This window comes from Temnothorax longispinosus, chromosome 4 (genome assembly GCF_030848805.1).
Source record: "Temnothorax longispinosus isolate EJ_2023e chromosome 4, Tlon_JGU_v1, whole genome shotgun sequence".
NCBI lineage: Eukaryota > Metazoa > Arthropoda > Insecta > Hymenoptera > Formicidae > Temnothorax > Temnothorax longispinosus.
In genome coordinates, this window is record NC_092361.1 from 10,322,933 (window position 1) to 10,338,045 (window position 15,113).

The window sequence follows — 15,113 nt, forward strand, 5'->3', positions numbered from 1 at the left end:
ACAATTTGTAAGATTATAGCGAGTTTCCTAATGCTACGCCCTCCTCAACAAGAAGACCTCGAGGAAGAACTTAGTGTTTCTCCCAACACGGTTGTCAACTGGTTCAGTTTTTGTCCCGAGGTAATATACTTTAATTTTATGCACTAATTTTAAATATCTACATATATTATTATTATTATTTTTTTTATATTTACAGGTCTGTGCGTACTGGGCTCATAAGTGCAGTGAGAAACTTGGAGGTCCAGGACGCACCGTTGAAATCGACGAGGCAAAAATTGGCCATCGTAAATACAACCGTGGTCGCCTTTTGAAAGGCAATTGGATATTTGGAGAATACGAGCGAGAGTCGAAGAAAATTTTTATTGTGCCAGTAGAGAATCGTACGGAACAAACGCTCCTGGCATGCATTAAGGAGTGGATCCTGCCAGGAACAACGATTGTTTCAGATTGTTGGAAGTCCTATAATTGTCTTAACAATGAGGGCTTCCAACATCTGACAGTCAATCACACGTACAACTTCGTCTATCCAGATACTGGTAAGTAACGACAAAACATGTGATAGTTACAAAAGTACCTATATGTTTGGTTGCAATCGAATAGTTTTAGAGTCGCATAGTTTTGATTTTAGTTTGTTTCTCTCCGAGAGATGGAGCTCTGAGTTGCCACTTAAGGGGAACAGTTAGTCTCACCAATTATTCCGAGCGGTACGCATCGCGAATGTAGTCCGTCTCACGTAAGATTTCCTACCGGTACGCCTCGCGATATCAGTTAAAGCGATTTTTTTGTATAAATAAAGTTTTTGTACTCAGCAAGAAGTGTAGTGCTTCCGAAAATCACCCTTGTTCTACCAGATCCACACTAACTAACAAAACATTGGTCCTTTGAGCCGGATCTGGGCGAGGCGCGGTTTTCTCGTGCAAATCGGTTTTTGAGTCGCGAACGACCGAGTGTACAAAGACGAAAGACGAGTATACGTGCGCGGTGAGAACAGTTTTCGCGTGATTAGACGAGCATAATTCCGTCAAGCCGAAAGGTCGCGTCGTTGTTGGCCTCACGTAACGGTCAAGCAAAATGTCGGCGTTCGAGAAGCTCGTAAGAAAGCGGGCGTACATAAAAGGGCGCGTTACTTCCATAAACCGATGGATGCAAACGTGCGTCATTTCCGAATCAACGGAACACGAGATCGATACGTTTTTAAGCGCACTGGATCGACATCTCAAGGATTTCTCGCAGATACAGGACCAAATCGACGAACAAGATGGCGTATCTGCCGACGAGCAACAGAAGGAACGGGGCGATTTCGAAGACGGCCATCTTAAGACCGAGTCGTCCCTCCGCTTGTTGCAAGCACGAACTCGAGCGGCGCAACAGGCGACCGCAGCCGCAGCGCCATCCAACGCCGCGCAACGAAGCCAGTCATCAAACACACCGACGACTGCATCTGTCAAACTTCCCGAGATCAAACTAACCCCATTCGACGGTGAATGGGAGAACTGGTTGACTTTCAAGAATATATTTACGGAGCTTATCCAAAACAATGTGCGATTGAACGACACACAGCGGTTCTATTACTTACAGTCATACGTAAGCGCGGGATCGGCGAGGCAATACGTCGAACTTCCGCTCACCGCCGAAAACTATGCCATCGCGTGGCAGCAGCTGACGCAGCATTACGATAACGAAGCTCGCATTATAAAGAAACACATCAAGAATCTCTACGATTTGAAGATAACACAAGAAGACTCCGCATCATCCTTGCAGACTCTGATCGACGGAGTGCGGCGAAACTATCATGCCTTGAAGGCTCTCAAGCAACCGGTTGACAAGTGGGATGCGTTTCTCACGTATCATATTACGACTAAACTCGATGCAGCGTCAAGAAAGGAGATCGAATCAAAGGCTCCGACCGACAGAATACAAACCTTCGAGGAAATCATGACAGTGCTAGAAGAACGAGTGCGCGTGTTAGAGGCAATTGCGACAAGTGCGCGCGCGAAACCGGAAAGGTCCAGTAAGGCCTTTGTAGCTACATCAAAGGTTATGTGTGGCATCTGTCAAGCGGAGCATTCAGTGTTCAAGTGCAAAAAGCTAACGGACCTGCCGGTAAATCAAAGAATAGCGGCAGCGCGTAAATTAAATCTCTGCATTAATTGTTTAGGCAGTTCACATCGTGCGATAGATTGCAAATCCGGAGGCTGCCGAATCTGTCAAAGGCGACATCACACGCTGCTCCATTTGAAGACAAACGCGCTCGAGTCTCCGACACAGCCAAACGCGATCGACACAAAGGATGCCTCGTCTAACGGAAGTAAACAAGAAGCTAACGTGAGCTCATCGACAACGACTTGCAATTTGAATGTTCGTCCGGAACCTAAAGTCAAGCAAGTATTACTAGCTACTGCGATAATCAAAATTTATGATTCTAGTGGACAGGAGCATCTAGCTCGAGCACTCCTTGACGGGTGCTCTCAAAACAGCTTTATAACTACACGCATGTATCAAACGTTGCGACTGAAGGGAAGAAGGGTTAACCTTCAAGTAACTGGATTGAATGATGCTCAAACACGGGCACATATTATTGTGCGCACAACTATAGGATCACGCATCTCGTTTTTTAGAACACCTATTGAACTGCTAGTTACAGAACACATCACTCAGAATATGCCGATCTGCCCCATCGAGGATGCTATGCAGATTCCGACGACCGTTCAATTGGCTGATCCGCAATTTCACACGCCCTCCAAGATTGACTTGCTAATTGGAGCCGATATTTTCTGGGATCTATTCACGGGAGATCAAATCGCAATGAAGCATGGATTTCCAAAACTACATGGCACGGTCCTAGGTCACATAATAGGAGGACGAATTCTGGAGCTAAATCGCCAGCCGAAACTAACAGTGTCACTTGCATGTACGGTGAATAATTTGAACGAGCAAATACAAAGATTCTGGTTGCAAGAGGAAGTGATCAAGGATCGGGCATTATCACTCGAAGAAAGGGAGTGCAAGCTACATTACAAGCAAACAACGGTGAGAAAGCCGGACGGAAGATACTCCGTGTCACACCCTACGAAGCCGGAGATCACGAATCTCTCCGATACCAAGATGGCAGCATTGCAGCAGTTTCTTCGGTTGGAGCAACGATTACGAAGAGAACCTGAAATACAGAAATTGTACCACGACTTCATGCAAGAATACATCGACTTAAAGCACATGGAGCCGGTAAACGAGACATCTGATTCTGAGCCAGAGGCGGTGCAATACTACTTGCCGCATCACCACGTTCTTAAGCCCAGTAGTACTACTACAAAACTACGAATGGTTTTTAATGCCTCGTTTAAGATAGAACCACATCTATCACTTAACGACGTTCTGAAGGTAGGTCCCACGATACAATCAGACCTATTTACCGTAATTCTTCGTTTCAGAACTTACATATACGCACTGACGGCCGACATCATTAAGATGTACAGGCAGATAGAAATACACAAGGATTAAAGATGTTTACAACGCATTTGGTGGCGTCCTAATTTTCTTGCGGAGATTCTCAGTTATCAGCTTAACACTGTGACATACGGAGAGGCCGACGCTCAGTTTTTAGCAACCCAGACGGTACAACAATTAGCCGAAGATGAAATGAAGGATTTCCCTGAGGCCGCTCGCGCAGTGATTGAAGATTCTTACGTTGACGACGTCACAACGGGAGCGTCGACGATTCAGCGACTTAAGGATTTGCAGCAACAATTACAATCTCTCATGCGGCGAGGCGGATTCGAACTACACAAGTGGGCATCCAATTGCAACGAGGTGTCTACGAACCCTGCAAGCAGCGTTGCCTTTCCCAAGGCTGATCAAACTCGCACACTAGGACTGATCTGGCAAACTGGAGACGATCAATTCGTACTAACGTGGGACAAGGTCGAGGAACGCCACAACTACTCGAAGAGAATGATCCTGTCTGAAATAGCTAAACTTTACGATCCTCTTGGACTCTGCGCACCATTGGTATTCTGGGCCAAGGTGTTAATGCAAGAATTGTGGAAGATTACAGATCTCCAATGGGACGACCCTCTACCAGAACCATTACAAGAAAAATGGATAACTTTCCGCAAGCAGCTCAATGGTTTAGTGGAAATCAAAATACTAAAATGTGCTCTCCCTCCGAATGCCGTCGCACTGGAACTTCATGGATTCGGGGACGCGTCTGAGCTCGGTTTCGGATGTTGCATTTATCTAAGGGCTCTTGATCAAATTGGCAACTACACCATAAATCTTTTGTGCGCTAAATCTAGAGTCGCGCCGCTGAAGAAGACTACCATTCCAAGACTGGAACTTCAAGCCGCGCTCCTACTAGCGGAGCTCGCCGCGAAGGTGACCGGCGCAATAGCATTGGTCTATCGACTCATCTGCCTCTGGACGGATTCAACAATTACTCTATATCGTATTCGATCGCAATCAAGTTGCTATACAACCTACGTGGCAAATAGGATTGCCCGCATACAAGAATTGAGCACGCCGGAGCAATGGAGACACGTTCCAGGCGAACTGAACCCAGCGGACTTGGTATCTCGGGGCCTTCTACCAGAGGCTCTCAGTAAGGCAGATAATTGGTTTCACGGGCCTGCCTTCCTAAAGTACGAAGAATCCGAATGGCCATCCCTATGGCTAGGGCGGACGGAATCCAACGACCAGACTGACGAGGAATTGAAAAAAGCCATCAACGTATCTTGCATAGCGACGGTAGCGGATCCCGTGATGAATTACTCGAGCTACACGAAAACGTTGCGGAGACTATGGCCCTCTATCAGCCTCTGAATTGAATGAGGCCTTGCTGGGATTGATACGAGCTGCACAATCTGAGGACTTCGCTCAGGACATCAAGAAATTACGAGAATACGGTACTACTGATTACAAGGGCAGAGTGCAGTCCCTTCGTCCCTACCTCGATGAACATCACATTCTTCGTGTAGGAGGTCGACTCCAGAACTCCGATCTGGAAGATAATCAGCGTCATCCGATGCTGCTACATGCGAAAAATAAACTAAGTAGACTAATCGCTCGACACTATCATAAAGCAAACCTGCACGCGGGACCTCAAGCCTTACTATACACCCTGCGGCAGCAATTTTGGATCATCGACGGACGCAACTTGTGTCGAAAAACGGTGCATAACTGCGTGCGCTGTTTCCGGGCGAAACCTATCATAGCGGAGCAAGTGATGGGCCAATTACCAGCAGCCAGAGTACAGCCAGCTCGACCATTTCTCCGAGTAGGCATTGATTTCTGTGGCCCGTTCAACTGTAAACCAAGGATTCGGAGCAAGGCAATCCTCAAAACATACGTTTGCGTATTTGTGTGTTTCGCCACCAAGGCGGTTCACATGGAAATAGTCAACGACCTTACCACGGATGCATTTTTGGCAGCATTGAGAAGATTTGTCGCTAGGCGAGGTCGATGCACGGATATATTCAGCGACAATGCCACGAATTTCGTTGGAGGCAATCGCGCACTCCAGGAGCTTTATGAACTATTCCAAAATACAGAACACCAGGAGATCGTACAGCGATTCTGCGCAAATGAGGGCATCACTTGGCATATGATCCCTCCTAATTCTCCACACTTTGGTGGCCTGTGGGAGTCGGCGGTAAAGGCAGCTAAGCATCACATGCGCAGAGCTCTCGGAACAGCCTCATTCACGACAGAAGAACTGGGAACTGTCGTGACACAAATTGAAGCCTGCCTAAATTCCAGACCCCTCTCTCCCATGTCCTCCGATCCCTCTGATCTCGAACCTTTAACTCCTGGGCACTTTTTAATAGGTGCTCCATTAAACTCAATCATAGAACCCGATCTAACCGAACTAAAGCTAAACAGATTATCCCGATGGCAACTTATCCAACGCACGGTGCAAGAGTTTTGGAGACGATGGTCCAACGAGTACCTTAGCGAACTCCAATCTCTGAAGAAGTGGACGACGGTGCAGCCCTATATCCAGCCAGGATCGATGGTGTTGCTGAAGGAAGACAATGTCCCTCCATTGAAATGGTTGCTGGGGCGAATAGTAGAGACCTACCCGGGGCGCGATGGTTTAACGCGAGTTGTATCAGTTCGCACCGCGCATGGAACTTATAAACGTAGCATAGCAAAAACTTGTATCCTTCCGATGGATAATGATTAATCTTTATGTTGAAATCGTCATTTCAAGGCGGCCGGCATGGTTGCAATCGAATAGTTTTAGAGTCGCATAGTTTTGATTTTAGTTTGTTTCTCTCCGAGAGATGGAGCTCTGAGTTGCCACTTAAGGGGGACAGTTAGTCTCACCAAATATTCCGAGCGGTACGCATCGCGAATGTAGTCCGTCTCACGTAAGATTTCCTACCGGTACGCCTCGCGATATCAGTTAAAGCGATTTTTTTGTATAAATAAAGTTTTTGTACTCAGCAAGAAGTGTAGTGCTTCCGAAAATCACCCTTGTCCTACCAGATCCACACTAACTAACAAAACAATGTTAAAATAAATACTTTTTAATTTATAGGCGCCCATACTCAGCACATTGAACGTGTTTGAAGAGAAGTTCGAGCAAATATTCCAAAGTACGGGACTCGATCGTATCATGTCGAGGGATATTTATTCGAATTTTTATTCAAACACGCTCATCCTAGGGCTGAGAGAATAAAAATCTTCTTCGACGTCATCGCTCAAATGTATCCTCCACTGTCTACTGTCGAGGCCGGGCAAGCAGATTAATTCACATTTGGAGACACATTTCGACATCGGAATAATAAGAAAACTGTGTTGCAACATCCGCATTTCTCACAATTAATGTTTGATGTATCCCGTTGTGAAGTCTAAGTCAATTTTTATTTCATATTTTAATTAATAATCTTTATTCTATTAACATGATATATATATTAGATATTTAAATAAATTAATTTTTATTATTTATGCATTGGGTTGAAATTTAAATCCAACATTTTTTTTTAATAAACGCTGTAGCTATGTATACTTTGCTGCGACAAATTTGCCCGAATTCCTACAAAGTATAAAAAACAATAATACTTATTTGATCATATAATTATCAATTAAAATTAAGTACCTCGTGATTTAAATAACGGAATCTATCCTTAATATTCCGTTTCCTCTCTTCTGGGTATGCGCTTCTCAATGTAAAACTTAGGATATCGTGCAAAAAATCTTCCGAAATGTGATTTAAAATTGCAAAATTCACAGTGATTATTCTATTATGATCTTTAAAATTTTTCTCCCAAAATATCTTCCGAATAAATTTGGGTCATGTTTTCGCATCGCCAACAACATCAAGTACCAAGAGCCACGGATTATTATATATTTGCTCGACTGAATACATTTGGAGGTTGCAAATAATAATCTGAAATTGAGTGCGTTAAGGTACGTCGCTGCGCTTGTGGCCACAGAGCTGACAGAGTATGCGCGTGTGGCCGCGGGGCATGTTCACGATCGCTACATCAAGTCGGTATGACAGGATTTCTAATCTAAGAATCGTCAACTTTAACGCTAAATATCTCGCTTTGCAGAGCAGACCGCCGCATTTTTCTGCCAGATTCTTTCATTTCGTGCCAAAATGCGTTGAATGAGCCTATTTTTATTAATTTTTGAGGTGCAGTAGCTATTCTATATAAATACCGCAATACGGTATCAAAAATTTATATCCTATTTTTCAAACTTTTTTTGTTAATAACTTTTTAATAAAAAAACGAGCGCGGGCTAAAACCTTCTGAAGGTCACTTAGGAGGGCGACCTTGACAACATATGTCAAGGTCAAGGTCAAGGAAAAATTAAAGGGGAGGGTCCCCTTTTGTCAAGGTTTACCCTGATGATTTATACGTATTGCTACGTATCTACTATATAGCAACATTTCAAATTTTATATGTATCAGCTATCTATCTAAAATATAAAATGCTGGATTCCTTACTTTATTAACAACCGTATATTTTCTATGAACAAATAACTTAGATTAAATGTTATAGTAAAATCATATCTCTGAAATGTCATATAAGACTTAGTAATTAAAAATACATATTTAAAAAATCGCGAAAAATGAATTTTGGCCGCGTTTTTAACAATTTGGCCCACTGTGCGATGATCGCAGCGCTCACGGAAGGCGTCCTAGCATCCTTACGGACGTTGACCCATCTTGAGCCATCGAAAGTGCGTTTGGCTCGCACTACGCGCTTCAATGCCTGTACCTGCAAGAGACAGAATAAATATCTGCTTGCGTCCTTCCGTACCCCTATAGCCCAGGAAAATTAGGATTCATCTGCGGAAAAATTTGCACCCAGCTGAATTTTTGCATAGACCTATATTTCGTCGTTATAAACAATATGTGAGAAGTCCCCATCGATGTGACCCCTGCTAAAAATTTTAGAGGGTTAAAGGTAAGAAAAGAAAACAGTTTTTCGCTAATATTTTTTTATTCATTAGTCCTACGGCAAAAATAGTTATTACAAAATTTGTAGCTTATAAAATTCTCTACAAAAAACTTTTATAAGTTTTTTGTAGGATCAATCGTTTTCGCGTGTCCTGTGGTTTACAAAATTTAACTCATACGTTTCAGAGATAATACATTTTTTTCCACACCATTTCAAAGATACAGTGCTAGGCGCGTTTTTTGTTATGTGATGTTCCCAGTAGGCCTAATTTACTGTTTTTCTGAGAGAAATAAAACAATTAAGTACTTCTTCTTCAATTCCCTCCGTTGGGTCGATATCCATAATTTCTTCAATTTCCATGGCTTCCGCCAAGAAATCTGCAGGATGTACATCTTTGTAGCTGCAGTCGGCATAGCATTTTTCGATTGCATCAGGTGCTGCGTTGAGGCAAGACTGGCAACGGCAATGTCCACACACTGCTGAACATTTTAAACCAATTTTTCTGCAGCCACAGTTGAATCCGCAACTTTTCCAGCAGTTGCAAAAAAATGGAGTTTAACAGAGTGTCCGGAACAGATGGTAGCAAAGATGGAATTGGTTCTGAAATATCATTCCTCCTTATCCATTCTCAGTTTTCAGAATTGAGATCGTTTTTCGAGCCATGTTTGCACTTGATAGTACACCTGATATAAATGCTGTTGAGCACCGGCTGACCCTCCTCTGGTGACCACCTCTGGTGCTCAACAGCATTTATATCAGGTGTACTATCAAGTGCAAACATGGCTCGAAGAACGATCTCAATTTTGAAAACTGAGAATGGATAAGGAGGAATGATATTTCAGAATTGATTCCATCTTTGCTACCATCTGTTCCGGACACTCTGTTAAACTCCATTTTTTTGCAACTGCTGGAAAAGTTGCGGATTCAACTGTGGCTGCAGAAAAATTGATTTAAAATGTTCAGCAGTGTGTGGACATTGCCGTTGCCAGTCTTGCCTCAACGTAGCACCTGATGCAATCGAAAAATGCTATGCCGACTGAGATGTTGGTGAAAGAGTAGATAATTTCACTGCCTTAATAAGCAGCGTTTATTTAGCAAAACAATAATATTTAAATGTGTCTATTGGGCAAGAATGTTATTTCCGGGGCCCCTCAATTTGATAGGTGTATTTGATAAATCTTTCGCTGAGAAAAAGAATGCCGCAAACCACAAGGCGTTACAATGCACAGTTTTTGAGATATCAATTTATATAATCTATCACGTAGTATAATAATATATATGTTACGGGCAATTTGATTAATTCGGGAATTATGCATAATGGCCGGGCAATATGCATAATTCCCGCTTCTTTTGGGACATTTGAATAATAAAACAAAAATGTTCAAATTAATCAAATTTCCCGGTCATTATGCATATTTCCCAATGCTAAATGGTCATTTTGATAAATCACCTTATTTGAGTTGATTTTCCCGGCAATCTTAAGCCCCTTGCACAATAGGCAATAGCGATGCGAGGTGCTATATGGGTTTACAATAACTTTCCACGCGTAGAAAATCCACGCATATACATTGAAGGCACACTATGTGTCTAGTTTAATGCAGGGGGGCGAAACCTACTGCCTCCACGCATACATTTTTTACGCGAGACGAGTTGTCACATGGGTTTACAACTTTCCACGCGTGAAAAGTCCCCCTGCGGGGGGCTTCACTATACTAGACACATAGTGTGCCTTTAAAATACATGCGTGGACTTTGCACGCGTGGAAAGTTGTAAACCCATATAGTACCTTGCATCGCTATTGCCTATTGTGCAAGGGGCTTAAGATTGCCGGGAAATTCAACTCAAATAAAGTGATTTATCAAAATGACCATTTAGCATTGGGAAATATGCATAATAACCGAAGATTAATTCTTCTCTATTAATCATTTTGACCGAACAAATTGGGAATTATGCATAATGCCCAATTTATCATATTTCCCGTAACATATACACATAATTAGCAGTAAGAAAGAGAGAGAGAGAGAAAGAGAGAGAGAGAGAGAGAAACAGTACACACGTAGACGGGGGAGGGGCTACCGCCCCTCCCCCGCAAGCAGGGGGGTGAGGGTGAACCTCGGTTTGCGTGAAAAGTCGAAAGCATTGTGCAATTTTACCAAGAATATGTCACAATTTATTCATTAGTAATTTATACATTAGTTAATGGATATAAGGAAGCCATTATTTCAAAAAGAAGGAGCCGTCTCGCCAATGTCGTACGCCTATTAGTCGAATTTTCGCTACACTTTTCGTGTCGCGAAATTCGTGATTTCGTGTCGCGAATCGAACTCACTACCGTGCCTAAAGAAGTTTCACTTAAATATATAAATGTTTGATATACAATTTGAAATGATTATATATGATTATATAAATCATTTCATTTTTAATTCTACAGCTTTTAAAAATATATACATCTTAATTTATTAATGCTTTATTATCGAAAAGTTAACAGTTCTTTTTTAATATATATATTAATTATATATATGGTCATATATATAATTATATATATTTATATATATTTATTTACATATATAATATTATATATGTTCATATATGATTATATATAATATATAATTATATATGATCATATAGAGACAAAATTCATATGTAATTGCATTATATATAATTATATATAATCTTTTTTCCCGGGTAGTTAAAAGCCTATTGGTCGAATTTTTGTTACACTTTTTGTGTCGCGAAATTCGTGTCGCTTTTCCGTGTCGCATAATCGAACTACTACCGTGCCAGAAGAAGGAGCCGTCTCGCCAACGCCGTACGTCTATTGGTCGAATTTTCGTTACACTTTTCGTGTCCCGAAATTTTCGTGTCGCGAAATTCGTGATTTCGTGTCGCGAATCGAACTCACTACCGTGCCTAAAGAAATTTCACTTCAAAAATTGCGGTATTTTTTCATTAAAATGATACCGTTTTTTAAACAAAAATGGTAATTATTTACAAAAAGACCCCACTCGCCAATGACCTTGATCTTGACATATGTTGTCAAAGTCACCCTTTTGAGTGACCTTTAGAAGTTTTTAGCCGGCGGTTGTTTTTTATTAAAAAATTATTAACAAAAAAAGTTTGAAAAATATAGCAATTATTTTAAGTACTGAGAGGCATAAACGACTAATATTACGTTTTTTTTTTTAAACAGAGAATACTTTATTTCGCGAGAAAGTCGCTGCTTTACCAAAACACAACATTTAAAGCAGTAAATTGTTGATAAATTGAAGTCTTTTTGTTAAAGCAGAGAATACTTTATTTCGCGAAAAAATCGCTTCTTTATCAAAACACAACATTTAAAGCAGTAAATTGTTGATAAATTGAAGTCTTTTTGTTAAATCAAAAATTCAAGGTAATCGGTTCAGTGGTTTTCGAGATGCTTTGGGTACCAGTTTGAGAAACGTGCGCGGCGCACGTCCAACAAAGGCGTGCACTCTTTCTGCCATAACTTTGTTATTTCTTGAAATATTTACTTGAAATTTTTACCACATATTCTTCAGATCCTAAGCTTCAAGAAAATGCAAAAATTGAAAAAACGATTTTTTTGATTATTCTAGGTGTATATGTCCCCTTAAGCGAGAGAATTTAGAGTTGACGGGAGGTCCTGAGCAAATATCGCTAGGAGTAAGGGTGCCATTACATGGAGCGCGGAAACGCGGAAACGCGGAACAGAATAGTAACTAGATTCCGCGTTTCTGCGAGTTGAGTCCTGCACGTTTGAACGAAAAAACGGAATCCGCTATTATCGTGTATGTATGTACCCTGGCTTGCATAAGATACTTCATAATAACCATCAACATGATGTTTGGATCTATAATACTTTATACTGCCACTTTTATAAAATAATAAAGTAATCGAAGTATGTAAAAGCTTTCTTTTTCAATGTGATTAGACAGCTCCGAAATTTGATGGAGTATACTGTATCCGCGTTGACAACGGATTTTGACGCGTTCGTTTCGCGAGCTTGTTTCTCCTTATATTACATGGAGCACAATTTGCGCGGAAAAGCGGAACAGTATAGTGACAAATAGACATTTGTATTCATTTCTTAAAATTGTGTTCACTTAATTCATTGCAATTTTTATTAATATGCTTATCTTTTCAGCTTATCTATTGAATACAAACATTTTAATCAATAAATACCGTTAAAAATTAATATTTTATAATTCTCCGTTCCGCTTTTCCGCTCAAAATGTGCTCCATGTAATACAAGGCATTCAAAACAGACGGAACGGATCGACGGAAATATAGTAAATTTTGTCTTCGGCGTTTCCGCGCTCCATGTAATGGCACTCTAAGGATTCTTAATTATCTTGATCAAATGACGCTAAGGTAATTAAGAGGGAGAATTGAGAATTAACGGGAGGTCCTGAGCGAATATCGCTAGAACAAGAAAACTGAAAATTCTCTGAGCAGATAATGCTTGGGGGATTACAGTTGAGTCGTGAGAAGCAGAATTACAGGCCGGTAGATGAGTGCCTTGACCGTGTTGTCGCTAAGATAAAGGATTCGATAATTACTCTGAGCAAGTAACGCTAGAGCAATTTCGAGAGGAATTATAACAATTGGAGAACGCCAAAATTATTCGAGACAGGAATAGAATGGCTATTATGATACGACTTATATACATTTATACGTGTGCAGGCAATTGAAAGTTAAAGTGAGCGAATATTTAGGACTTACTATTTGTTGGAATATATATATATATATGTATACGTAATATATATATATATATATATATATATATATATATATATATATATATATATATGTATATTTCTGTCAGGCGCTGGTGCTCGCCGAGTCGCTAGTAAGGGTGATTCGTGGCATTTAGCGCGCACAGAATTTACTCGCGATACTTTAGGTTGGCGAACAACAGAAAATTGGTTTTAATAGGTAAGTGAAAACTGGGGTGAGTGTGCGGACTCAGAAGTGAACTGTCTCGTGCCGGGTCGGAAGTGTCTCCAAGTGCGTAAAGTCGCGATTTTTATACAGAATTAAGGAGGCGGGATTATTTTTTAATATAATTTTATTGGTGGAGTTCTCTTCCGATCGTGACGTAACTTTCGGTTTTTCGCCTATCCCTTGGCGAGGTAAACATAATTATCTATTTTTACGGTTGTCCATTGACGAGTTTTGTCGTAAGGCCCACCCCCACCGTTTTATTTTGGAGGTCTAAGTTATCGATTCTTTCAGTGACGCATCCATTTTCTTCTTTATTATTGTTGATTTCTCTTTTATTAGGGCTCTGGGTTCTTAGTTTATCTTGCGACCCTGTTTTCAGTACCGACAGACAAATGCATTCCATCTAATCTTAATTGTAGTTTTATTGCAAACAGAAACTTCCGCCACGTGCCCTTACAAGATTTCTAGCACGTTTTAGACCTCGTTTCTGTTTGTCGGAACATTGCGCGGGCAATTTTGAGCTAGTCGCGCGATGCAATACAGATTTTCGGCAAACTCCATCTGGGATTAAGGCCCCTTTGGCGCGTCATGTCGCCGTGTTTTATAGTAGTGGGCCAGACAAAATTGACAAAACGTAGTCATATATGCTTTGTCTGTTTGGATTTTGTCGTCTGGAAGTTTTCTCTCGATTTCTCAGCTCGTTTAGCAAACATAAAGAAAAAAATAGGAAATAGCGTCGAGATCATAACTCACTTGCCGATGGACAACCGCTAATGCTCGGTTCTGATTTTAATCTTAAAAGCTACTCTAAATTTTTAAGAGGTTTCCGTGAAAAAGGGAAATTGTGGAGTCTATAGGATGTAACAATACCATACAACAATATTGCTATTATTACATTTAAAAATCGATATCTCAAAAACTATGCATCGTAGCGCATTGCGGTTTGCGGCATTCTTTTTCTCAGCGAAAGATCTATCAAATACACCTATCAAATTGAAGGGCCCCGGAAATAACATTATCTCCGTCTATTGATTCTTCATTATGTCAAGCGCCATACATCGCCAAAAGAAAGCGTACTCCATTAGTAGTGGTTTTGTTTACCTTTGACCCTCTGTAAAATTTTTAGCAGGGGTCACATCAATGGGGACTTTTCACATATTGTTTATAACGACAAAATAAAGGTATATACAAACATTCAGCTGGGTGCAAATTTTTCCGCAGATTTGTTATTTTTTCGTCTAATTTTCCTGAGCTACTACCCCTCTGGTTAGCCTTTCCTTTGCTTCTCAATTTTTCTTATTCGAATTCTGGGGTTGGACGTAAAACAGTACTGCGTGAAACAGAGAAAGACATTGAAGTAGACGAGGATAATGACAACGATCGAAGAATTTAATGACCAACCCGGACCATCAAAACAAATATGATTGCAGTGACATCCTTTGATTACATCATAACAACACTTAAAAAAAAACATGTCATCAACCGCAAGTTGGTGAGGAAATGAGTTAATTTAAATATATGTTATTTACTATTTATTAATAAAGTAAATAATCGAAAATCATCGTAATTGTTATACAATTCGATTTATGAAAGCTCAAAATATGACATTTTCCCATAGAAATGCATATCCCCAATAATTTTCCTAAAATTGCATTCTTTCTGCGGTTGTAACTCAAAAGCTATTCACCGCACGAAAAAATGTTCTAGACAAAAGTTGTAGAGAATTTTTCTTTACCAGATTGATAATAACAATTTTTAATC

General features: G+C 40.7%; 1 protein-coding gene and 1 pseudogene across 1 annotated transcript in view; one reads left to right on the top strand and one right to left on the bottom strand.

The window, feature by feature from the left end:
* The window catches only part of LOC139812081 (cilia- and flagella-associated protein 58), a 346,663-nt gene that overhangs the window by 265,494 nt on the left and 66,056 nt on the right, over nucleotides 1–15,113 (bottom strand). The window lies entirely within an intron of this gene.
* Nucleotides 31–6,747, top strand: LOC139811423 (uncharacterized; annotated as a pseudogene).